The 26,622-nt window shown below is 37.3% G+C and overlaps 1 long non-coding RNA gene across 1 annotated transcript; it reads right to left on the bottom strand.

The window, feature by feature from the left end:
- Positions 1-2,841: 2,841 nt before the first annotated feature.
- Positions 2,842-3,326, bottom strand: LOC127150513 (uncharacterized). The gene is made up of 2 exons (XR_007822896.1): positions 3,246-3,326; positions 2,842-3,127 (listed from the first exon to the last, which is right to left on the bottom strand). It is a non-coding gene; the product is annotated as an uncharacterized LOC127150513 (long non-coding RNA).
- Between the last annotated feature and the right edge of the window lie 23,296 nt (positions 3,327-26,622).

The following is a 26,622-nucleotide window of genomic DNA, read 5'->3' as shown; positions in this document are numbered from 1 at the left end:
CGTTTCTAAATTGGTATATATTTGAAGAGGTCTATGTAGCTCAACCGAAAGGATTTGAAGATCCTGTCAATCCAAATCATGTTTATAAATTACACAAGGCATTATAAGGTCTCAAACAGGCCCCTTGGGCTTGGTATGAAAGATTGTTAGTATTTCTTCTAAAACAAGGTTTTACTCGAGGAGGCACTGATAAAATAATGTTTATCAAGAAATATTATCATGATTTTTTAGTTGCACAAGTATACGCGAATGACATTATCTTTATAGGGCAACCAGATTCTATGATATTAACATTCGTTGAGATAGTGAAGATAGAGTTTGAAATGAGTATGGTAGGAAAGTTAATCTTATTTCTTGGGTTTTAAATTCATTAATGTGAACCCGAAATTTTTCTTTCTCAAGAAAAATATGCTTAAAATTTTAATAAATAAATTGGTTCTTGATCGAGCCAAGGCCAAGAGAACTTCTATTGCAAATCATTTCAAGGTTTTGAAGGATGATTTGGGTAAAAAGGTGGATGAAGGCTTGTACGAAAGTATTATAGGTAGTCTATTAAGATGACTATGCTGCTTTAGCTAATGTATTACAACAAATATGTATTCATATTTTTAATATTTAAATCACATTTAAACATAAAGCTCTATAACCGATGACTATATCACATATATTCGTCCGTTTCTTTGTCTGTACCTAATTCGACCAATTCGAATTATTTCAACATATTGTTCTAAGTTAATTCCATATGAGCTAGCAAGAAAAGCCAATGGACCTATAGATCACGAACTCCAACAATCCAAGATTAACTAGCTAAACCCTTTTAGACCGAGCAAATCAACATTCGTTAACTAATTTTGTCCCCTTACTATATAATGCTGTAATTAGAGTAGAATTTTGATCTTTTTCGTTGCGCATGTCTCATTTTCTATGAATAATATCGTTTTATTTCCAATAATACATCTTGTTCCTTAAGTCCCACTGATCTACTACTGAACAATTGGTTTTAGGTCCAACCTACAAACCGAATTCCTTTCCGGCCAACAAGAGGGTGAGGGACACTTATTCAAGACTTGGATTAAGTCCTTAAGGGAATAACGTATCTACTAACCCTAAAACGGGTAGGATTGAATTTTGTCTTGATACCTATGTCCCTATCCATCCATCAGGTCTTACCCCTTAATTTTTGGCTTTTTTTTTTGTTCTTACTTTCAAGTATTTTTAAGAATTCTAATTTAGTTTTTTAGTTTTCAAATAAACATAGAGAATTTTGAATGCATTTTGATTTATAAGATAAATACTTAAAATAAAAAAGAAAATCTATGCTTCTGCTTCTCAAGCCGAGCTCAAACAAACAAGTAATCGCCCAAAGTGAAGAGGAGTTTTGCTATTCCCCTATTTGGTCCTCGTACTTTTGATTTTCGATCTTATGCTTCGAGGAATAAGTATGAATTTAGAGTTGGGGGTTGTAGAGTTATTTTGAAATTTTGGCCAAATTTTAAAAGTTTTGGCTTTACATATAATGAATTAAGCCTTTCATTTCCACTTTACTCCTACATGCGTAGATAGCCCTTGAGCATATGAGCTTGGGTTTGGGTTTTGTGGATTTATAAAAATGAACGAATGCATGAATGGAAAGCATAATTGAAATGAATGTTTGATTGGATGGAAAAGAAAGAAAAATTGCATGCATGTTCTTTCGTTTTTGTTTGATGATTCATTATGATAGTCGATGATTTACTCGTGCTAGCTTATCTTGCTTGATTTTAATTAAGAAAAGAAGCAGAGTTTTCATGTCATTTTAAAATCTTTTTCTCTTATTATCTCATTCATTTTTTAATTCTTTGCTAAGTGTCACAATAAACCTATGATCTTTTAGAAAAGAGTACTCATGCTTAAATTCATTTGTTGTACCTCGAAAGGCCAGCCTTCCTATCAAGTTTACTAGCTGAATCCTAGAATAGGAAGAGCCCATCCAAAAAAAAAATGCTACCTAAAAAGAAAACGAAAAATTCCAAAGAAAGAATGATTAGCAAATGCTTCCTTTAAAAGCAAAAGGTGAGACTTGGTTTAAGGATGGAAGCTAACTGTTCATCCTAGCATCACCTAAGAACTTAATGCGGGTCTACAGTGGGTTAGACTTATCATTCAAGCTAACTTGATACTTACGATAATTAATCACGGTTCCTATCAATTGGAATATGCATAAACAAAGTATTTAGATTATAGATAATAATTTTAGATGATCTTAATGCCATTGAGTGACTCCATTTGTCTAAAACCAGCATATCTTGATTACTTACCCATCTATCCTACGTTTTTGCACTTCTTAAATTTCATGCAATTTAATTTTATTGTCAACAAAACAAAACCCCCCATTTTAAAACCCCCCATTTTTATTGCTTTTGATAGGCTAATTTTACATTGAGAAATACTATCTTTAGCTTCATCTTATTCGACCTCGAGCTTATTGCTATTGCAATATTCTAGTAGTAATTAATAGTTGTTCAGTTCATTGAATTATAAACTTTACTTTATTTGAAGAAAGTGGACGATGACAAATTTTTCTTCGTCATTTTTGTATCATTGTTTTGTTCTTATTCGACATTATAGGTTATTTTATAAAAATTTAGTTTATTGAAGATACTTAAAAACAATGTGGTTGCAACATATTTATAGTTGGAGGGATTTCGTAATGAATTTGGAACGCCAATATTAGGGTTGATACAAAGTCGTAAATTTTGAAGTTGTTCATAGGAAAGCTAATCCATGACAATAATGTTGAAAGAATTTTAGTCCATGAAATCTTGTATTCAAGACATTAAATAGTTGAAGCATAGTCAAAGATTAGGGAAGATGTGTGATACTATTTATAAGTTTAAGTGACAAAGTACATTACATAAAATTAGGAGACGTCAGCATGCAGATCAATTCTTTTGATCACCACAATCAAAGAAACAATAACACGCATATATGGTTTGAGAAGGATTAGTTGGAATGCATTGATGTGAAATAGTATGATGCTTCTCCCAACATTTCTTCCCACAATCATTGAGAGAGCACCCAGTGTTATACAAAACGTCTTGACATCTTTTGGCAGCTGAGACATCTTGAGGCACTAAGATCAATGCAACTATAAAAAAACATAAAAACATAACTATACAAATTAGCAATCTAATATGTCTCATGGTTTTTTGATTTCGTAACACATGATAATATTGTATTTGTGGAAGAAATTAAAGGAAACGAACCTGCAAATATAAGAGCAAAGCAAATGATATGGGAAGAAGCCATATTCTTAAGATATGCAAATTTTGAAACTATTGTTTTGTTAAGTTTGGGTTGTAGAAATTCTACAATTTTCGATGGTTTAAATACTAAAAATTACATTAAATCCCATCCATGCATTTATATGTTTCATTTATTTAAAAATAGTACAGATTTCCGTAAACTAAACTAAACACCATGCATGAATTTGTTTTCATTTAGTAAAAATAGTAATAATTTTAACAACTTTCATACCTAATGTGAATTAAATGTCAACAATTTGATTTGAAAATTTTTTCTATTTTAAAATATTGGTTGATTTTGTTTTACATATCTATTTGTATTTTGGCTGAAATAATATGGAACTTCTAATTTTATGATGTTCCGTTTGAAATTTTCCGAGTACAAAACTATATTTACCAACATTTTAAAGAAAAAAATGTCTACAACTTGTTAAAAAAGTTGAGATTTCATGGACATGTCTTAAACTTTTTTATGTAAGTTATTGTAACGACCCAACTCTTTATACTATGTCGAAGCCGTTAAAATTTCAAAAGGCAAATAAAGTTTGTAAACTTTGGATAAAACGAAACAAAGCCTAAAAAATTTATTATTTAAAAACCTAATCAAAAGTAATATGCGATATGTAAACAATTATTAAAATCCTAACTCGGGCCCTATCTAATTTTAAAAAAATGAAATAACAAATAAAGAATAATAAAAAGGCAAACACTCAAGGTCTAAACTCGGATATAAAGCGGAAGCAGAAATCCCTGTGGCTCGCCACGGTCACTTCTGGTCGCTCGCCAGCTTGCGCTTGCCCTTACCTTCTGGTCCTCAGGGCACTTCATGTACCTGAAGATCTTCTATATAGAGGTTAACCACATCTGGGCCTTGGTGGGATTGTCCATGGACCCGTCAAACGTTTTAGGATTGTACTTCCTAAAGTCTCTCAGATGTTTGGCCTCAGCTGATAGTTGAACCGACTCGGGCTGAGCTCCCACAAGGGCTGGAGGAGGGACAGTCTGAGCCTGAACAAGGGCGGCCTGGGTCGGCTGGGCCACGAGGAAAGGGGCTAGAGCAGCCTGTAGCATGTCCTGATAGCGCTGCTCTATCGTGGCGAGATCCGCCTGGGTGTCTGGTGCGTTAGGGTTGGCTGCCTGCACAGCATGTTGCTCCTCTGGCTGGGTACGTCCAGCTCCTCTGCCTCTCCTACCACCCCCTCGACGTGAACCTCTACGTGGCGGCATCTTTTCCTGAAGTTTCACCAGAAGAAACTTTTCACAAACAACCACAACACATATGCTAACTGCACTTATACTAACTACACCTATTTCATTCAGGCAAGATTGTAACCATAACATTTAGCAAGGTCTTAAACATACCTGGCGAGTGACGACGGACAGCATAGCTATAAGGGTAAAACAAAACAAAACAAAACAGAGACTCACATTGTAAGTCAGTCTACACAACCTAGAATGTATGTCTGATACAAACTGTAACGACCCAACTCCTTATACTAAGTCGAAGCCGTTAAAATTTCAAAAGGCAAATACAGTTTGTAAACTTTGGATAAAACGAAACAAAGCCTCAAAAATTTATTATTTAAAAACCTAATCAAAAGTAATATGCGATATGTAAACAATTATTAAAATCCTAACTCGGGCCCTATCTAATTTTAAAGAAATGAAATAACAAATAAAGAATAATAAAAAGGCAAACACTCAAGGTCTAAACTCGGATATAAAGCGGAAGTAGAAATCCCTATGGCTCACCATGGTCACTTCTGGTCGCTCGCCAGCTTGCCCTTACCCTTACCTCTGCCCCTACCTGGAAAAATGAAATGGAAATAGTGAGTATAAAATACTCAGTAAAGGACCCACTACTAGTCCCGCTAGTGCCTGTTAACTTCCTATCAAAGTTCTGAAAATGGTACCCAATAATTGGTACGTTCCCAAACACGTGCAACATGTGCTCCCATAGGAACAAAATCTGGTCTTCGGTGACCCAAGGGAACACCTAGGACAAACTAGTCTGTAGCATACCCGGAGGAACACTATGACAATCGGGCTGCGAGGATCCCGTCGAATCACTCGAATCATATCTATATCCATGCCAGACTGGCGGTCCTGTCGGACTACGTAGTCCTAAATAGGTGGTGATCCTGAAGGACACCCATGCATGTACGACTCTAATAGGCTAAGCTAACATGCACCCTAACAATAACATACACATAACATAGCATCATCACGTCATCATGTCACATCCTCATGTCAAAGCATAATACCATATCAAGCCACAACATCATGTCATATCATATCAATTCGCATCATTATATCATATCATATCTTCATCAAATCCCATGTCGTTATGCAGTCTAGTCATCAATGTGCATAACCAAGAATGTATGCGATCTCTTAATTCTACTCGTAGAGCTAGTAGTAGAATCTCTTACCTGGGAATTTGCTCAACAAGTTCTAAATTCACGCCTTCCAAGAAGTGAGATCCTAAATGTTTAATAATGCCAATTTTCAAAATTAATTCACCAAACGACCCAAGACCCAAAAATTTAGTTGAGATGACTTACCCTCGGGAATGGCGCACGGCTCGCGCGCCTGCTCGGCTGGAGGGTGGCTCCGCTTTTTCGTGTGCGGCTTGAGAAGACGTGCGTGCGGCAGGTACTTGGCGGCTCTGCTTCACGCGGTGCACGGTCAACTGAAGGCACGAAAAAGCTGCGCAACGCGGCTCGGGTCTTCGGGTCGGTGCAGATCAACTGGGGTCGCAGGTCGGTCCGAGTCAACTGGGGTCGCGGGTCGGTACGGATCAACTGGGGGTTGCGGAGGCGCGGTCACGGCTCAGCTTCGCCGACTTCGACAGGTGGCGCTCGACGTGCGACGGTGTGGCTGAGCAGGCGGCTGGGTAATGGGGGATTCGCTTCACACGAGACGGCTGGCGCGGGGATGATCTGGTTAATTCCGTGGCTGGCGCTCGATGGCGTACGACGGCTGCGGTTCGATGGCTACTCCTTGGCGAGACGACTCGACGCCCGCGAACGGCTGGAGACGGAGGCGACGGCTACGGCGGCGGCTGCGGCGACTTCGTAAGGGAGGCGGCGGCGGCGGCACTAGAGTTAGGGTTTCTTCGTCTTCCTTTTTCCCCTATTTTTTTGTTTTTCTTGTGCACGGGTTCCAAGGCTCATTTATACAAAAACCCCAATATTAAATTCCCTTTTTCTTTTCCTTAATTTAATTCAAAACAATCAATTCTTCTCTCTCTTCAATTAAAACTCCCAATCTCCTAAATTTAAAAAATCAACCAATCACATCACTCCTTTTTATAAATATATATATATATATACTTTCCAAATAAAATATCACATTATCTTAAACCAAAATAAATCAATTTTTCTCTCCCCTCCACTCAAATATCTTATCTTCAACAAATAACCTTACATAAATTATCCAATTAGAGAAATTATTTTAACCTCAAACTTACTTAATTTCACCACCAAGATTTCAATAATCAAGATTCCTCAATTACGTCGAAGGTTCCAATAACTGCAGTTAAGATAGTAAAATTAAATTCTAAATTTTGGGGCGTTACAGTTATTACATGACATTCCATAAATATCAAGTGTAGTTAATATCATGTGCTGGAAGGCTGTAACGACTAGATGGGGACCACCATCTACCTAGGATGTAACTTGTAAGGAAATTTAGAAACCTAAAATTACTTGGACCGAGGAAGAGGATGAAGCGTCTCTTAGGAACTCGTGTGCATTACCTTATACAATGGGGTGGATCAAAACGTTTTTAAACTAATCAACACATGTACCTCTGCTAAGGAAGCATGGAACATTCTTGAGGTTGCCTACGAAAGGACCTCAAAAGTCAAAGTATCTAGGGTTTGGATTTTGACCTCAAGGTTTGAAGCTCTTAAGATGCCAGAAGAAGAAACTGTTGCAAAATTCATTATTTGTATACTAGTTTTGGAAAATGAGTCTTTCGCTGTTGGAGAAAAAAATTCTAACTCAAAGTTGGTTCAAAAAGTTTTGAGATCTCTTGTAGCCAAATTTAATATGAAATAAGCTACCATCGAAGAAGCCAATGACATTACCACTATGAAACTAGATGAGTTGTTTGGTTCTCTACGAACCTTTGAGTTATCATTCGATGACCATGGCCTGAAGAAGAAACAGAGTATTGCTTTTCAAGGATAAGTGAGGAGTCTGCAAAAACTTAGTCAAAAATCTCTTTCATATGAAAATCTTGTAGAAGTTGTTGCATTAGTGTCTGCAAAACTTAGTCAAAAATCTCTTCCATATTAATATCTTGTAGAAGTTATTGCATTACTGTCTTGGCACTTTACCAAATTCAAGAACAAGTTCAATAAGAAATCTAGATTAGATGGAAATTAGTTTAACAGATATCCCAACAATTCTAATTTCTCCAACTTAGGATCATCTAATGCATTTTCTACATCACAATGAAAAGAAAATGATCGCAACGACGCTTCACGAGTTGATAAAGTTAACAAAAGCATCAAATGTTACGAATGTGAAGGCTTCAAACACTTTCAAGTAGAGTGTGCTAGGTTCTTCAAAAGAAAGAAGAAGAGTCCTACTATTACTTTATCAGACGAAGAAACAACCTCAAACAGTGATAGTGAGAGCTATGGAAGAGCATTAATCAATTGTGAAATATAACAAAAACAATAAGACTGTGATAACATTGTGTGTGATACTCCAGATGATTTAAACATAGACTCAAATAATGAATTAACTCAAAATCCTATGGAAAAAGAGCCAAGATTTTCTCCTTCCGACTTTTAAGAACTATTATATCTATGGAAAGAAGACCAAGAACTCCTAAAACAACATGGAGAACATTTTTTTTTAACTCTTTTCGAAGATAATCATCGCCTGACGACATCAATTTACACTCTAAAAACTGAGTTCTAAAATGTTTGAAGTGAGTATAAGAAAATGTAACATTCGGTCAGAATGCTATCTCTCAAAACTCTTAGTCTTGATAATATCCTAAGTAAAGGAAAAATAAAGAATGATCGAGAAGGCCTTGGTTATTCAAGAGCTAATTTTTCATCTAAAGGAAAATCAACTGTATTTATTCGAGCTACTTACCAACAGACTGAAGATGATATTCCTGAATCTTCGAACACTCGATATGAAGAAAGGAACAAATATGTCTTAGAAGTGGGTTTGCCACTACTGTGGAAAGCCTGGCCATATAAGACCATATTGCCATGAACTATTTGGTTTCTGTAGTACAGATTAGCATAGGATGAGGGGTATATCTCGCAGACCTAGTTCCAAAAAGCATGGAATGGAGAGTGAAAGAAATTCTCAAATGCAGTGTAGCATTCACATCTATTGATATGCCGAATTCAAAAGACTGGTAATTTGACAGTGGATGCTCAAGACATATGATAGGTAACTCTCTTCGTTTTGCTGAACTAAAAGAATGCAGGACTGGTCGAGTAACTTTTGAAGATGGTGTGGAAGGTTATGTAGTAGGTAAAGGGAATATTAGCAGAACTGGTGCTCCAAATCTCAACGATGTTCATCTAGTAGAAGGATTATCAGCTAACTTGATCAGTATTAGTCAGTTGTGTAATCAAGGATTTATGGTAAACTTCTCTAAAGATGGATGCGAAGTGTCGAATGCAAAGAGGAGAATTGTAATGACAGGCTCTCAACTTTCTGATAACTTCTACCATTGGGATAAAAATAGTAAGGATCTGAAATGTAATCTATTAGGTCGGATGAAAGAATGTTATGGCACAAATGTCTTGGGCACATGAGTATGTCCAAGCTCTGTAAGACTCAGAAAGTTGTTGCTGTTCATGGCTTTCCACTCTCAAATAGGCAGTTAATAATGTTTGTTCAAAACGCCCTACAGGTAAGTAAATAAAAACATCTCTAAGTGAAATGATCATGGAGGTGCAACCTACTAAGAATCAGACGTTCGACTACATGATTTTGAAGATATTTGTTAATGAAATCAATCAGATGATGAATTAGTGCAACCTACTAAGAATCAAACGACCTATTCTGAAGTACCAATACGTAATAATCCTATTTTTGAGAAAGATCCTATTTATAGACTCGTCTGAAACTTTTTTATGGTGTAGAAAGTAATCATCAGTGCATAACAGAAGAATGTTCAAAACTTAGCAATACAGTTCCTTCAATTGCTCTCGTAGCTTGTTTGGAGTCTATTCGACTGATACTAGGTCTTGCATGTTTTTGAAAGATTAACATGCATCAGATGGATGTTAAAAGTGCGTTTCTAGATAGGTATATATTTAAAGAAGTCTATGTAGCTCAACCGAAAGGATTTGAAGATTCTGTCAATCCAAATAATGTTCATAAATTACACAAGGCATTATAAGGTCTCAAGCAGGCCCCTTGGGCTTGGTATGAAAGATTATTAGTATTTCTTCTAAAACAAGGTTTTACTCGAGGAGGCACTGATAAAACAATGTTTATCAAGAAATATTATCATGAGTTTTTAGTTGTAGAAGTATAAGTGGATGGCATTATCTTTATATGGCAACCAGATTCTATGATATTAACATTCGTCGAGATGGTAAAGATAGAGTTTGAAATGAGTATGGTAGGAAAGTTAATCTTATTTCTTGGGTTTCAAATTCATTAATGTGAATCCGAAATTTTTCTTTCTCAAGAAAAATATGCTTAAAATTTTAATAAACAAATTTGCTCTTGATCGAGCCAAGGCCAAGAGAACTTCTATTGCAACTCATTTCAAGGTTTTAAAGGATGATTTGGGTAAAAAGGTGGATGAAGGCTTGTACGGAAGTATTATAGGTAGTCTATTAAGATGACTATGTTGCTTTAGCTAATGTATTACAACGAATATGTATTCAGATTTTTAATATTTAAATCACATTTAAACATAAAGCTCTACAACCGATGACTATAGAGTTTAAAATGAGTATGGTGGGAAAGTTAATCTTATTTCTTGGGTGTCCAATTCATTAATGTGAATCCAAAAATTTTCTTTCTCAAGAAAAATATACTTAAAATTTTACTAAAGAAATTTGCTCTTGTAACGACCCAACTCTTTATACTAAGCTGAGGATTACTAAAAGGAAACAATAATAAGAGACACTTTTTTTTAAAGGAGGGAAACTAAAATTTTGATTAAAAATGGAATACTGAAACACTGATACAAAAACGCGGACGCAAAACTGAGTCCACATATGACATGTCACGGATCCTTCTCTGTCGCTCGCCAACTTTCCTTTACCTTTACCTTCGCCTGAAATACTAAACATAGAAATAGTGAGTATAAACAAATACTCAGTAAGGGACCTACTACTAATCCTGCTAGGTGTTTGTTAACTTCCCATTAGAATCCTGAAAAGTGGTACCCAAGAACTGGCAAGTTCCCGAACACGTGCAACATGTGATCCCGGAGGAACATAACTAGTCTTCGATGATCCCAAAGGAACACCTAGGACAAATTGGTATGTAGTGTACCCGGAGGAAACACTAAGACAATTGGATTGTGAGTGATCCCGTCGAATCACTCAAAATCATGTCTATGTCAATGCCAGACTGGCAGTCCCATCGGACTACGCAGTCCTAAAAAGGTGGTGATCCCGAAGGACACCATGCAGATACGACTCTAATAGACAAAGTTAACAGAACACCCTATCTATAGCATGTAGCATAACATAACATCATAACATGGCATGAGTATTAATCTTAACGTACTTAATCATGTGATTAATATATCATGCATCAACATAAACATCAACAGTCGTCAACAACATACTACCAGTCATTAACATAACATCAGTCATCATCATCAACATACTACCAGTCATAACATGACATCAGTCATCAACATAATATTAGCATAATGACAGTCATTATCAATAGCATCAAGTTATGCATTTTAGCTACCATCAATGCATAATCATAATTACATGCGGTCTCTTAAATTCAGTTCGAATGTCTAGTAGGAGAATCTCTTACCTGGAGATTTTAGCAAAACAAAGTACCCTTTAGCTTACAGTAAAAATTCTCCAATTAACTTGATCCAAATCATAAAAGGAAAACTCAGTATCTTAATTAATGAAATTGGGTTGAAACCAATTTAACCTTGATTGGGAAAAATCCAAGATTTAAATCTTAAAAAAAAAAATAGTCAATTGAACCTTTAAAGAAACCCAAAAAGATCCAAAATTAAATTAATAAAATATTAATTTAATTTCATTGGCTTACCAAGGTTACTCAAATGGAGGTTTAAAAATCTTCTTATCCTTGATGGAAAAAATCATCACGTAAAATTCTCAAGCTTCCAAAAAGACCAATCTTAAATACAATTGGTGAGGCGGCGACAGCAGAGGGTTATCTTAGAGAAGAAGATAATAACAATAATATTTACTATTATTATTTCCTTTTCCAATGCTATTATAGACCCAAATAATAACAATAATATTTATTATTATTATTTATCTTTATCTAAAATAATTATCCTTTTACAAATAATTATATTTTCCCAAAATATAATTATTTTACCTTTTCTCCAAAATAATTATCCTTTCCTTAAATAATTATATTTCAACAAATATAATTATCTTTTCCTTTAACATAATAAATATATATATTTTTTTATACATATACATATAACTATTAAATCTCCAACAAATTATTTAACTAAATTCAATTTCAACAACACTAAAAATCCACAACTTTACTTAATCCTCTTAACCTACCATTTAATAAAAAATTCAACAAACACCACATGCCAAAACCTCTAATTAATTAAATATTCATCCAACAAATATTTAATTAATTTCAATTCCCACATAAATCAAATAATGCTCGTTAAATGAATTCAAAATAACGCCCAATAAATTAAAACTAATTAAATAAAATTAAGACAATTAACTCCAAAATTGTCTTAATTTTTGGGGTGTTACAATACAATTATTACACCTATTTTAAAGTCCATATTATTTGGTTAGTACATTTTGTTCAATATATATATATATATATATATAGTTGGTCATTACATACTTACAGCATCCCAAATTTATACGAAATGAAAAAATTGTTCCACCTAGCTCTATGTCTAATATGAACAAAAAATATCAATCGATGCCCGTACACTCCTAGGCTTAGAGTCTGAGTTTGTTGATATAAAAAGTGGACCTATTAGGTCAAGTACTACTTATTTAGCGTAAAAAAAAACCTCGAGAATCTACAAATGGAATATTACAATGTTGAGAACATGTGGTTCTGTTACCTTAAGAGTGAACTAAGAAAAAATGAGAAGTGAAAATGTAAATCTATAAGATATAGATGACAACATTTTCATTTACGCACGAAAAACTACTCGGCAATAAAGTTAAGTGAACCAACAAATGAAATTGGATGCGAAACTAAAAAACTATGCAGGACAGTCTCAGTAATGATATTGAATGAAAATAAATTAAAAATAGACAAACTTTTAAACCTTAAATTTTGTTTGAGGATCAAACACATATTGAAAATATCAACTGAACTCACAATTTTTATACTTCTTCCATACAAATTATTATCTAACAAATTTACCATCTACAAATAAATTAAACACATATCATAATGAAAGCAGCATTATCAAACAATATATTATCTTTCTAAAGTTTCTATTTCCTATGAACTAACCCATTTTTGCTTATCTCAGCATCCTGCCTCATCCTACTCTACCTGTGATAAAAATTGTCATAGAGAAGTGAAGAAAGACATTAAGCAAGAACACACTCAAAGAAAAATAAAATGGTCGTACTTAAAATAGTTCTCCATAATTGATTTGAAGATTTGGCCACTCGGAACATGACCATATAAGTGGATCTAAAGTTTTGCAGAAGAACCCATTTGTGTGTTTACTTGGGCTTAATTTAAAGTTCGAAACTAGAAAAACATGTTTGTCCTAATCTAAAGGTAAATTCGAATGTGAAGAGAGAAGCTTATATAAATTGTATACAAACTCAACGATCACCCAGAAGATCAAAGCTAAACAAGCATATATCCTTGCAGAGTTCACTGTTTGAAGACTTATTTGAGCATACACTACAAGAAATCATGGCATTTTTGACTCCGAAATGGACGTCGAAGATTACGTCAGCATTCTCCTACCATTCCTGATGTTTCTAGGTACTCATCGAGGAAGAAACCCATTCACAACGTACTTGTTTAGATGTCGGGAACGATCCAATAATCCCTAATGTCAACGTTCACAGTGTTGGGGAAAGAGATAGTATTATTATTATTATTATTATTTTTCCTGATGCCATGCAAACAGACGTTGAAAATGTTTACTCTAACCCCGACATCTACGGTTATCGCGTCAAGGAAGAGTAAAGAATAAAATAATTATTTACCATTTTCCAACACTATGCACGACACCTTAAGGTTGGTGTCAACCATTCTTGACACCATGTCTTTGTGGTTTCATCTCAATCTTTATCATCAACAAGATATTAATGAATGTAAACGCAACATATTCTTTCAAATAAATTTATTTTACTGGATTATGAAAAAACAAAGTAACTATCAACATGCACATACGTGTAAGGTAACATTTGGGTTTTGGCACACCAACTGAGAGGGAAGATTAGGATATATGGAATCTATGAAGCTGTTGTTCTCTTGGTAGATACGACCACCTGTTAACAAAAAATGAAAGAGAAAACTACTGTTCAAAGTTTTAGGAACTTGGACAATGGTATAACATACATAAACATATAACATTATTAACATAAACGAATATAATTATAATTGTTTGGAAAAGAAGATAATCCACGAGGAGAGGGATGGTTGTTTTGATTGGACGGGAAAAAATGATATATTTATTTAGAATAGAGAATAATGGTTTGAATAAATATGGATGTTTATTGTAGATTTTGGTGAGCGAATAATACTAATAATAAATCAGAATTATTATTATTATTAATGGTTATAAATGCCTAAGATTTTGTGTATTTAAGAAATTTATTGAAGAAAGATAATAAAATATAGGGAAAGTTACATAAATGTAACAAAACTGTAAACTATTTACAGCCCGTGTAACAAGCTCATTAAAGCAAATTATTTTTTCAGAATTCCTTATTTGCCCTTGATTTTTTATAACGATCTTCAAATCTGACTTTCTTATTCTTGCCGATATTTTCACGATCGTCGTTTCCGAGTTATTCATCTCGTCTTTTATATATCTTTCATCTGGATCATTCGAGCTATTTCGAGTTATTTTTCGTAATTTGCTATAACATTCGCTTTGATATCCATTATCCTCGATAACATCGTTTCTCTTCTTGTCATCTTGGACAATTAAGATCGTGTATACTGCTCTGTTGATATCATCTCAGTTTTTCTTGTTTCGATGAGTATTCTAAATATCGTTTTTCTTTGAACTATTTAATTGATTATAGAATTTCGTTCAGAATTATATATTTCGGTGTGAAGATAGAATGTTTAGTATATGTTGGTATTACTATAAGACATCCTGTATTTGGTTATGAAGATTGTTGAAGGTTTTGATTATTGTTTACGTTGATTTAAGAATTTATATTTCAGTATGAATGTCGTTTGAGTTTTTTGTTGTTTATATGAATTTAAGGTTTTTTATTTCGTTTTGAACTTTTAAGAATCATTGTAAGATGTGTAAATCATTATGAAGATCGATAGTTTGATGTTTTTGAAGATAATTTTCATTGAAATACTTGATCGTTTACCTCTATCAACATGATCGTTTAACAATATACAAACAATTGTTTTGTTATATGAACACGATCGTTCATCATTATGAACACGAAAATTTTCAATATTTTGTATGATTCGCATCTTTAAACGATTTTATATCAAATTCAATACGATTGTTTAAACTATAACAACCTGGACTTTTAAACTAAGTTCAGGTCATTACTAAAAAGGTAAACATCAAAAGACGCTTTTTTGAAAAGAGGATAACTAAAATCTTTATAAAATTAATTGAAACGTTCACGAAAAAAATAAGATTTTCAAAATTAACAAAAATAATTTGAAAACGTGACCCGCGGGTTCTAACAATTTTAAAGAACTAAAAACAAATAAATAGAATAAAATGTTTAAGTAAAATGGTTAAAATTTAAAAATACTGAAAGACATATAAATGAGTGCGGAAGCTAAAATGTGTCCCCATATGGCATGCCACGGATCCCTCATTGTCGCTCGCAAGCTTCTTAAGTTCTTTACCTTAGCCTGAAATATTAAACATAGGAAAGAGTGAGTATATAAATATACTCAGTAAGGGACCCACTACTAGTCCCGCTAGGTGATCTGTTAACTTTCCGTTAGAAACATAATCATAACGTTGTGTGTCCAATGGAGCACACCTGAGTGAGTGAGACCTTACGAACACCCCTAAATCGTGCGAGTGATCCTGAAGGAACACCCCCAGTTGTGCGAGTGATCGCAGGTACACACTTCATAAACATATATGTAATAAGTAGGTACACCCCTAATCGTGCGAGTGGTCCCGTCGGAACACCCCTAGTCGTGCGAGTGATCCCATATACACTCCATAAACATATATGTAGTACGTAGGTACACCCCTAGTCGTGCGAGTAGTCCTGTCGAAACACCCCTAGTCGTGCGAATGACCCCGTATACACAATATAACTGTCCCCTAACCGTGCATGTGATCCGTAGGTACACCCCTAAATCGTGCGAGTGATTTCGTAGGAACACCCTTAGTCGTGCGAGTGACCCCATAGATAGGATCACAATACAGGTGGGGTAAAAAGCACAACGGACAAAGTTAACAGACACTATAATCCAAAGCATGTAACATCATTATAAACATCATAACATGACATGAATATTAATCATAACCTCCTTATTCATGTGATTAATATATCATATATCATAAACATCATAAACATACCAGTCATCATCATCAATCATATTATCAATCATCATCATTAACATAATATCAATCATCATCTATAGTATCGCATTATGCGTCTTAGCGACCATCAATGCATAATCGTAAATACATGCAGTCTCTTAAATTTAGTTCGAAGGTCTAGTAGAAGAATCTCTTACCTGGAGATTGTCTAAAAATATTTCTTTTCTGACAGTAATTTCCCAATTAAAGTAGATCCTAAATAATAAGGAAAAAATCAATAACTTAATTAATAAAATTTACCAATGGGTAGTATCTAAAATTTTCCAATTTAACTTATCTAAAATTTAAGGTTGAAACCAATTCAACCTTGATTGGGAAAAATCCAAGATTAAATCTAAAAATTTAACCAACTGAACCTTTAAAGAAATTTCAATTAGGTCCAAAATTAAATTAATAAATTATTAATTTAATTACATTGGCTTACCAAACTTGACCAAATAGAGGTTGAAAAATTATCTAAACCTTGATGCGAAAATTCATCAATTCTTCAAGCTTTGCCAAAGGGACAAATTATAACTAAAATTGGTGAAGCGACGGCGGCAAAAGGTTATCTTAGAGAAGAAGATGGAGAACCTTTCTCTTTCTCCTTTTCTTTCAACTTAAGCATTCCAATGCTATTTATAGACCCAAATAATAACAATAATATTTATTATTATTATTTCATTTTCCTTTTAGGATATATATATATAATACCAAAAAAATATACATATATCTTTATTCTCATTATCTTTCCTAAATAAATGCCTTAAATACTCAAAATCTTAGGCATTTATAACCATTAATAATAATAATATTAATAATAATACTTCTTTATTATTATTATTTTTCTCTCACCGAAATCTACAATAAACATATATATTTATTTAAACGATTATTCTCTCTTTTAAATAAATATATATCTTTTTCATCCAATCAAATCAACCATCTCTCCTCATGGATTATCTTTTTTTCCAAACAAACATAATTATATTCCATCATATAATTAACTTCACTTTTCCAAATTATTAATAATATATATATATATATATATATATATTCAATTAAATCCAATTCCACCAAAACTAACTTTTCCCTCTAAAATCTCAAATTAACTTAAATCCTCAATTAAATTAATCAATCAAATCTTTTCCAATAAATCACTTATAACTTCCAACATGAATTATCTTAACCCAACCATAACAACTCTACTCCATAAACAATACTTACCTTACTGCAGAATAATTAATTATCTTCCACAACAATTAATTATTATTTATCTTTTTGTAAAATAATTAATTATCTTCCACAATAATTAATTATTATTTATCTTTCTTCCAAATAATTAATTATCTTCCACAATAATTATTTATTATTTATCTTTCTCGAAAATAAATGTCCTTTTATAAATAATTATATTTACCCAAAATATAATTATTTTTCTTTCAAAATATGATTATTATTTTTTACTCCCTTAAAAATATCTTTTCTCTAAAATCAAATTATCTTTTCCTTAAATAATTATGTTTCAACAAATATAAATATCTGTTCTTTTAACATAATAATTATATATATATTTCCACATATACATATAATTATCAAATCTCCAACAAACTTTCTACTCTACAATTTAATTAAATAACATCCATAATTATTTAATTTAATTCAACTTCAAAAACACTAAAAATCTACTACTTTACTTAATTCTCTTAATTTACCATTTAATCAAAAACTCTAAGAGACACCACATGCCAAAACCTCTAATTAATTAAATATTCATCCACGAAATATTTAATTAATTTCAATTCCAGCATAAATCAAATAATAATTATTAAATTAATTCAAAATAACCCCTAATAAATTAAATCTAATTAAACAAAACTAAGATAATTAACTCCAAAATTATCTTATTTTTCGGGCGTTACATAAACGATGAGCGTCTAAAAACGATCATGTATCAATTTCAATAAGATTATTTAAACGAACAGTACCCTTAAATGATCGTGTATCAAATTGGATATGATGGTTTAAACATAAACGATCGTTTAATTTATTATATACGATCGTGTATTTGTGTTAAACGATCGTTTAATATTTCTTAACATATTTGCACGATGGTTTAAATGATCAGCGTCTTTTAACTATCATGTGTTGGTGTTAAACGGTCGTTTAGTATTTATTAACTTATTTGCACGATGGTTTAAACGATCAATGTCTTAAAACGATTGTTTAATTTTGTAACGACCAAACTTTCCGGACTAAGCTGAGGTCACTACCAAATACCAAAACTCGACCATTCAACATAAAATTTAAAACGGACCAGTTACGATTCATTAAAAGCATTAGAAACATTACAAAAAGACAGTTTCGGGCCCTATTTTAAATCAATCATAAAAAGTCTCAAATAAAAACTCAAGTCATCAGTTCAAAATCACAAGTCAAATATTCTGACAAAATACATAGCGGAAGCGATAAGAAAACCAGATGCGTCCATATGGCCTTCACGCGTCCTTCCTGCCTCTCGTCGGTCTGCCCCTCGCTGTGCCCTTACCTGAAAAGTTTAAGAAGAGAAAAGGGTGAGTATAAACATACCCAGTAAGGGACCCACTACTGGGCCCGTTAGGGGACAACAGTTAACTTCCTATTCGGGGGTACCCTACATAACAGTCTAGTGGTTTCGTAGAACGCACATATCAGTCTAGTGCTCCCGAAGGATGCACAGATCAGTCTAGTGGTCCCGAAGGATGCACACATAAGTCTAGTGCTCCCGAAGGATGCACACATCAGTCTAGTGCTCCCGAAGGATGCACATATCAGTCTAGTGCTCCCGAAGGATGCACATATCCGTAAGGCACACTACCCCATAGATGAAGCTAACCGTTGCCCCTCAGTCCATACTAAACCGTCTACATCAGTCACACCCCAACGGCATTCATAATACAGTTCCGCCATAGGCTTTGTCAGTCAGATAGTATAGGTTTAAGCAACTACACCCTCAGTTGCTATACGCATCACCAATTAGCACACCATTAGGGAAGACCCTAGACCCAATCAACTAACCAACCAAAACCGGACTCACTGTCCTTCCCCGTCCAAACTCCATGATCAACATCCAGACCAATGATTACTACATACTGAACCGAAACTTCAAGGTCCATCAACATAAAATCCCAATCTACAATTAGCAGTCACAGTACCTTTACATCAGACAAAATATAGTAACAGTGCTTAACAGTCAACACACATACAGTTATTCAGTACAGTTACTAACGTGTAATCCCCTGTGGATTACTACGTTTTCAGCCTCGATCCGAGGTCCAGTAGTAGGAAACCCTTACCTGATACTCGGTTATGCCCCTCGATCGAATCCACGCTCAACGGATCAACCTAAACGAAAACACAAAGGTTTTAGTTGATGACTCTAGTAGAAGTCGTTTTAAAAGGTCCGAAACGACACCCGTTGACTTACCCAAGGAAAGGAAAGCTATCTCCAAACAAGCCTGCCGCAGAACCCGAGAACTTAAACGTCAATTCCTTAATACCTTCAAGGGAGAAAAGGTGGGACCAAATCTTATTCCAATATTCAAATTCGAATCGGACGTAGCAACATTAGGAAGTTCATCAAAATAATCCTCACCGAACAACTCACCGTGACCCGGAGTGGAGGAAGGAAGGCTTAGGTGGCTCGGCTCGGCTTGGCTCACTCTCGGCTCGGCTCGGCTTGACCTCGGCTCACGGCTCGGCTCACTCTCGGCTCGGCTCGGCTTGGCCTCGGCTCACAGCTCGGCTCAACTCGGCTCGGCTCGGCTCAACTCGGTTCGGCTCGGCTTGGTCCTCGGCTCGGCTCGGCTCGGCTCAGTTTTTCGGCTCGGCTCAGGTACGGCTCGGCTCAGGTACGGCTCGCGGCTCGGGTACGGCTCGCGGCTCGGGTATTCCTTCCTCCTTCCGGCAACGACGGCGCTCCCCTCTGTGTGCTGTCTGCGTCGGAAACACGAGATGAGAACGGAGAGGCTGCCGGCGGTGGCAGTAACGAAGAGAGAGAGAGACGTCGGCTGTAGGTGGACGGCAGACGGCGCGACGTGCGGATGGTGGCTGCGGCGAACGCCGACGGAGATGGAGATAGGGATAGAGGACGGAGACTGAGAGGATGGGTGGCGAAGAGACGAAGGCGGCCAAGGAAATCGTCGGGTGAAGCACGGACGGCTGTCGGCGAGGAAGGGAGAAGAAGAAGAAGAAGATGGATGGGGGGGGGACTCGCGCGGCAGTAGGGTTCCTCTCCCCTTTTTTTTTAAAATATATATATATATATATATATTTATATATATTAAGTTAAGGAATTTAATAATAATAATAATATTTTTTTTAAAAAAAAATAATAAATAAATAAAATATTATTAAATGTATATATATATTAACTTTACAAATTCTAATTAATAATAATAATAATATATAAAATATTAATATTTATATATATATATATTAACTTTTATATAATTAAATAATAATAATAATAATAATAATAATAACAAAATAAAAGATAATATCAATATTAAATTATATATATAAAACTTATAATAATTAATAATAATAATAATTATATAATTACTATTATATGATTATTATATAAATTTAAAACTATAAATTCCAGAATTTCAGAAATTAATCCAAAATTTAAAATTCCCGAAAAATATAGAAAACGGTAAAAGTTTACCTCGAAAATTCGGGGCGTTACATTCTTCCCTCCTTAGGGAACTTTCGTCCTCGAAAGTTTTATTCCTCGAACAGATCGGGATAACGGGACCTCATGTCATCTTCTCGCTCCCACGTAGCCTCTTCTATCCGGTGATTCCGCCATAAGACTTTAACCAGAGGGATTTCTTTATTCCTCAACGTTTTCACCTCTCTAGCAAGCACCTCAACGGGTTGTTCAGCATAGCTCAAGTTTTCATCAATCTCCAGTGGCTCGTAATCCACTACATGGGATGGATCTGGCACGTACTTCCTCAACATAGAAACATGAAACACATCATGAACTGTCGAGAGTGATGGGGGCAACGCCAAGCGATAAGCTACAGGGCCAATCCGCTCCAGAATCTCAAACGGTCCAACAAAACGGGGACTCAACTTTCCCCTCCTTTCAAATCGTAAGACACCTCTCATAGGTGCTACCTTTAAGAACACCTTGTCCCCTACCTCAAACTCAAGATCCTTCCGCCTCACATCTGCATAACTCTTCTGTCTACTCTGAGCGGTATGCATGCGTGATCTAATCTTCTGTATCGCTTCGTTGGTAGACTGAACTAACTCAGGGCCCATCAATCTCTGCTCACCCACCTCACCCCAGCAAACCGGGGATCTATAACATTTGCCGTACAAGGCCTCAAATGGTGCCATGCCAATAGTAGCCTGATAACTGTTATTATAAGCAAATTCTATCAAATGTAAGTGGGAGTCCCAGCTACCTGGAAATTCCAATGCACACGCTCGCAACATATCCTCTAAAACTTGGTTCAGACGCTCAGTCTGACCGTCAGTCTGTGGATGGAAAGCTGTACTAAAGTCTAACCTCGTGCCCATAGCAGTCTGCAAACCCTTCCAGAATTTGGAAGTGAAACGGGCATCTCTATCAGAAACAATCGACACTGGCACTCCATGCAATCTCACTATCTCAGACATGTACAGCTGTGCCCACTTACTAGCAGTATAGGTGGATTTACCCGGAACGAAGTGCGCTGATTTGGTAAGACTGTCCACCACAACCCAAATCACTGTAAAACCCCTCAGAGTTCTCGGCAGCCCTGTAATGAAATCCATGGACACGTTTTCCCACTTCCATTCCGGTATGCTCAAGGGTTGTAATAAACCCGCTGGTTTCTGCCTTGGTGCCTTAACCTGCTGACACACCAAGCATCTACTAACAAATTCTGCTACTTCCCTCTTCATGTTACGCCACCAATAAACCCGCTTCAGGTCCTGATACATCTTCGTACTACCTGGGTGCATGGAAAATGGGGAACTGTGAGCCTCAGATAATAATTCTGTCTTAACCGCACTATCCGACGGCACACAGAGGCGTCTCTCGAACAAAAGTCCACCATCAGAGGATAATGAGAACTCAACCGCTTGCCCTGCCTCTGCTAGGCCACGTTTCTCAACCAGATAAGGATCGTTACTCTGAGCATCAATGATCCTTTGCCTCAAAGTCGGCTGTACCGTCAACTGGGCTAACTGCATAGTGACTACCCCCACTGACACTGCAATCTCAGCCCGCTCGAGATCCCGATGCAATGGGGCCTGTCGGGTAATAAGTGCTGCCGAATGTGATACCTTTCTACTAAGAGCATCAGCTACCACATTTGCCTTGCCTGGATGATACAGTATCTCACAATCGTAATCCTTCACTAACTCAAGCCACCTTCGCTGTCTCATATTCAATTCTTTCTGAGTAAAGAAGCATTTCAAGCTCTTATGATCCGTGAATATCTATATCTTTTCACCATATAAATAATGCCTCCATATTTTCAAAGCAAAAACCACTGCTGCCAACTCTAGATCATGTGTAGGGTAGTTCTGCTCATGACTCTTCAACTGACGGGACGCATAAGCGACCACCTTACCCTGCTGCATCAAAACACAACCCAAACCCTTCTTGGAAGCATCACTATAAATCACAAAATTGCCAGAATCATCAGGTACAGTAAGAACCGGTGCGGTAACTAGCTTCTGTTTAAGGTTCTGGAAACTATCCTCACACGCCTTGCTCCAAACAAAAGGAGCTCCCTTCCTGGTCAACTGAGTGAGAGGAGTAGCTATACGAGAAAAGTTCTCCACAAACCGTCGATAATAACCTGCTAAACCCAGAAATCTACGAACCTCACTGACTGTGGAAGGTCGGGTCCAACCGGTGACTGCCTCTATCTTAGCTGGATCCACAGAGACTCCAGCCTTAGAAACCACGTGGCCCAGAAAAGACACCTGCTTCAGCCAAAACTCGCATTTCGAGAACTTTGCATACAACTTATTATCCCGAAGTGTTTGCAGAACTATACGTAAATGCTCCTCATGTTCGGCCTCCGTCTTGGAGTATATCAAGATATCGTCGATAAACACGATCACAAAAGTATCTAGGAACTCCCTAAACACTCTGTTCATCAAGTCCATAAACACTGCCGGAGCATTCGTCAAACCAAAAGACATCACAATAAACTCGTAGTGTCCATACCTGGAACGAAATGCTGTCTTTGGTACATCACCATCCTTAATCCTCAGCTGATGGTATCCCGACCGAAGATCAATCTTAGAGAACACTGTGGCTCCCTGTAACTGGTCAAATAGATCGTCGATCCTGGGCAAGGGATATCTGTTCTTTACGGTTACCTTGTTCAACTCCCTATAGTCAATGCATAGACGCATCGATCCATCCTTCTTCTTAACGAATAAAACTGGCACACCCCAAGGTGACACGCTCGGTCGAATGAATCCCTTATCAAGCAATTCCTGTAACTGTACCTTCAGTTCTTTCAGTTCTGCGGGGGCCATTCTGTAAGGGGCTCTGGATAAAGGAACCGTGCCCGGCTCCAACTCTATGGCAAACTCAACCTCTCTGTGTGGAGGTAACCCCGGAAGTTCTTCAGGAAAGACATCCGGATAGTCCCTCACCACCGGTTCTGACGACAGGGATACATCGACCTCTCTAGTATCCACCACGCTCGCTAAGATACCCCAAGTACCCTGACTGAGCAGTTTACTGGCCCTGATGGCTGAGATTACCTGAGGCAACGACTTTGACCCTCCTCCCTTAAATTTAAAACTGGCCATCGAGGGAGGGTTAAACGTCACCTCCTTACGGGAACAATCTATGCTGGCGTGGTTAGCGGCCAGCCAATCCATACCCAGGATTACATCAAAGTCAAGCATATCCAGGACTATCAGCGTTACTTCAATCACATGGCCTGCTATCTCGATCTGGCATGCTTTCACCTTTTCCTTCGACAACATACACTCCCCGGAAGGAGTAGATACTGATAGAACATGGTGTAAGGGCTCTACCTCTAAGCGGGCATGCAACACAAAAGCGGAAGAGATAAAAGAATGTGACGATCCCGAATCAAACAAAACTAAGGCGTAATGCCCCAATACTGGAAGCGTACCTGTCACCACCGTGCCTGCCCTCTCAGCCTCAGTCTTGTTGGTAGCAAATACCCTACCCTGATGTGGAGCACCTGCTCCCTGATTCTGCGCGTTCCCCGTATGTCTCAACGGGCATCTATCAGTTGTATGACCCTCTTGCCTACACTTAAAGCAAGTCCTGGTCCCGAATAAGCAACGGCCCAGATGGTGCTTTCCACAAGTGGTACACAACGGCTTCCCTCTAGCAGCTTCCCCTACCTCAAAAGGTTTCTGCTGGAAGCGGCGAAACTCGCCACCTGACCTGAAGTTCCGCTGTGGCACTGGAACAGGCTGCTGCTCAGCCTTCCTCTTCTGTCCCGATGTTGAACCTCTACCAGCGGTCTTAGACGAGTTAGCCCTCTCCTGTAAACTGAGATCCACTGCCAGGCGCAGTGCATCGGCATGAGTAGCAGGTCGGAAAGCTCGGACCAAACCCTGAATGTCCAGTCGGAGGCCTCTAACAAACTTATCAGCTCTGGCCGCCTCGGTCGCTATCATCTCGGGAGCAAAGCGGGATAACATGTCAAACTCCGCATCATATTGCTCCACTGTCATGTCACCCTGCTCTAAGTTTAGGAACTCCTGCCGCTTGGCATCTCTCAAACTAGCAGAGAAGAATTTCGCATAGAAACTCTCCTTAAACTGTTGCCACGTGATCTGACTCACATCACCACCTAGCATTCTCTCTGTAGTCTCCCACCATGCAGTACCTCTGTCAGTCAACATAAAAACAGCACACTGAACTTCCTGATCCTCAGGGCATTTCATGTAACGGAATATGGTCTCCAAGGACGATAACCACAGTGAGCCCTGGTGGGGTCCTCCAAAGACCCATCGAACGTCGTGGGATTATACTTCCTGAAATCCCTCAGGTGCTTAGCCTCTGCTGACAACTGATCCGACACAAACTGGGGCGCAACTGGTACTGGGGCCGGAGCTGGAGCAGGAGCTGGCGCTGGAGCTGGCGCCGGAGCTGGCGAGGCAGGCTTCTGCTGCTCCCGCATCTGCATAATCAAATCTCTAAACCTCTGCTCCATGGCGGCTAGGTCCGCATGAGTAACTGGCGCAGCCGGGTCAGGGGCTTGGGCTACAAGCTGCACCTCAGGCTGAACGCGTTCTGCTCCTCTTCCTCGGCCTCCTCGGCCACCCCTACGTGCACCTCTCCTTGGCGGCATTTCCCTAACAACCACCAGTGATCCCTTTAGTCATAAATGGTAATTAACTTTGCAGTTTAACTTAGGTAAGGTAATGCATATAGAGTTATACATATACTTTCATGGGAGCGTACCTGACGAGCGGCAAGGATCGTTTCAGCCATAAGGACACAAAACACAGACTCACATTATAAGCCAGTCTACATAACCTAAAACTTAGGCTCTGATACCAACTGTAACGACCCAACTTTCCGGACTAAGCTGAGGTCACTACCAAATACCAAAACTCGACGATTCAACATAAAATTTAAAACGGACTAGTTACGATTCATTAAAAGCATTAGAAACATTACAAAAAGACAGTTTCGGGCCCTATTTTAAATCAATCATAAAAAGTCTCAAATAAAAACTCAAGTCATCAGTTTAAAATCACAAGTCAAATATTCTGACAAAATACATAGCGGAAGCGATAAGAAAACCAGACGCGTCCATATGGCCTTCACGCGTCCTTCCTGCCTCTCGTCGGTCTGCCCCTCGCTGTGCCCTTACCTGAAAAGTTTAAGAAGAGAAAAGGGTGAGTATAAACATACCCAGTAAGGGACCCACTACTGGGCCCGTTAGGGGACAACAGTTAACTTCCTATTCGGGGGTACCCTACATAACAGTCTAGTGGTTCCGTAGAACGCACATATCAGTCTAGTGCTCCCGAAGGATGCACAGATCAGTCTAGTGGTCCCGAAGGATGCACATATCAGTCTAGTGCTCCCGAAGGATGCACACATCAGTCTAGTGCTCCCGAACGATGCACACATCAGTCTAGTGCTCCCGAAGGATGCACACATCAGTCTAGTGCTCCCGAAGGATGCACACATCAGTCTAGTGCTCCCGAAGGATGCACATATCAGTCTAGTGCTCCCGAAGGATGCACATAGCAGTCTAGTGCTCTCGAAGGATGCACATATCCGTAAGGCACACTACCCCATAGATGAAGCTAACCGTTGCCCCTCAGTCCATACTAAACCGTCTACATCAGTCACACCCCAACGGCATTCATAATACAGTTCCGCCATAGGCTTTGTCAG

Source organism: Cucumis melo, chromosome 8, assembly GCF_025177605.1.
Source record: "Cucumis melo cultivar AY chromosome 8, USDA_Cmelo_AY_1.0, whole genome shotgun sequence".
NCBI classification, from domain to species: Eukaryota; Viridiplantae; Streptophyta; class Magnoliopsida; order Cucurbitales; family Cucurbitaceae; genus Cucumis; species Cucumis melo.
This window is presented reverse-complemented; position numbering and strand designations above follow the sequence as displayed.